Here is a 1,724-nt window from a genome sequence, read left to right as displayed (position 1 = left end):
CTGATGCCAACAAATTGACATATCCTATCTCTAGATGCATGCGATGCGTTAATAGCAAACAGTGCTTATTTCTAGCTCTTATCTCTTGATTATGCGTTCTAACCTGACTCTCCCGAGCCTAGATTCTAACCTGACTTTCCAAACCTAGATACTGTCCTTAGACTACCCTCCCGAGTATCTCTAATGGACAATGAAGGCATACATAATACAAGATTTTGCATAGAATGAAGATCCCCAGTTATGCTAGCTAAGTGCTTCTCAACCCATTCAACAGATTTAGCTACTCATGTAATAAACTGAATGAACAAGTAGAGGAAGTAAATTTTCATTTCTATAGATAAGTTTGAGTACAAAATGACAATGGAAGATAAGGATAGCCCTGGTAGCAATCCCTTGCTTCCCAAGGCCTTTACATTATCAACTCTATTTCTGTTCCAAAGATAACCTGCTTCCGCAGGAGCTGGTCCTCTCTCTCCGATCTTGACGCTTCTGGGACTTTCCCAAGCTCACCGGAACGACTATCGACACATCCGCTTCTCTTGCTTCCGCCTTAAAATAAAAGAGAATCTAAGAACAAGGCTATTCTAACTATGGAGAAAAATTATCTAAGTATCCGACTTGCTGAACCCCTTTTCTGAAGGTTGCCTTCGGTATTTATAGAGCTTTCGGGGTGAAAGGTGGATTTCTCTTATGATTGCACAGATGGATGGTTTTTAATTCTCTGACTGATGCATCAAATATTTGTCACCAGAAAGTCGAGCATACTTGTTATCCGTTAGCGGCTTGTCAACTTAATTTGGATTTGACCCGTCATCAGTTTTTGTCCCTTCGTGATTAATTTACTTTTCACCCAGATGTGCCACCAAGTTACGCCGTTCTATACAGCAATCCTTATTGAGCAGATGTTTACGAGCACAAATCTACCAAGGCCTTGCGTAACGCTGCGCTCGCCATTGATTTCTTATGATCGCACTTTTTTCCTTGTGTCAATGCATATTCTGCATAAAAAACAAAAAGGTAATTGTCTTATGCGATGAACGCATGCGACCGCAATGTTATGAACTTATGCTTTTGGGCGAATCTAACATATTTTAGCGACTGTATAAAAATACAAAAGGTAATTGTTCTTATGCGATGAACGCATGCGACCGCAATGTTATGAACTTAATGCTTTTTGGACGCAATCTAACATATTTTAGCACTGTAATAACGTGCATTTCTGCCCATTAGCACACCGCCAAATTTAAACAATGCTTGTCCTCAAGCATAAGCTACAGATTTCTTTTAGAAAGTCGATCGCAATCTCTTTTCCTAGATTTCTCAAGGATACTTCATTCAAATCATACATACCAAAATTTCCTAATTCTTATTCAAGTCTCTTCTTAAAATATTTCTAAGACCTAGGGATTGCAAGCTTCACCTTCAAAAGGACTTTACTAGATTCCAGGACATCGCATGATTTATTTCAAAAAAACTTTTTCCCCGGGGTGTTAATTGATTTTTATCCTTGCATATTTTTGACATCGTTATTTTTCTCTTACCTTGCATTGATCCAAGTGCCTCGCCTTCATTTTGGCTTGCCCCCATGTGTGTCATGCAGACATCCAACTACAAGCAAGGCGCTCTTTCTCTGACTAAACTCATACGTACTTGGCAGCAGAGTTACGGTCATTTATTTATGCGTTATTCCTGGCGATTTACTTTCGTTTTGGCTTGCCCCCACG

This window comes from Benincasa hispida, chromosome 12 (assembly GCF_009727055.1).
Source record: "Benincasa hispida cultivar B227 chromosome 12, ASM972705v1, whole genome shotgun sequence".
Taxonomy (NCBI): domain Eukaryota; kingdom Viridiplantae; phylum Streptophyta; class Magnoliopsida; order Cucurbitales; family Cucurbitaceae; genus Benincasa; species Benincasa hispida.
This window is presented reverse-complemented; position numbering follows the sequence as displayed.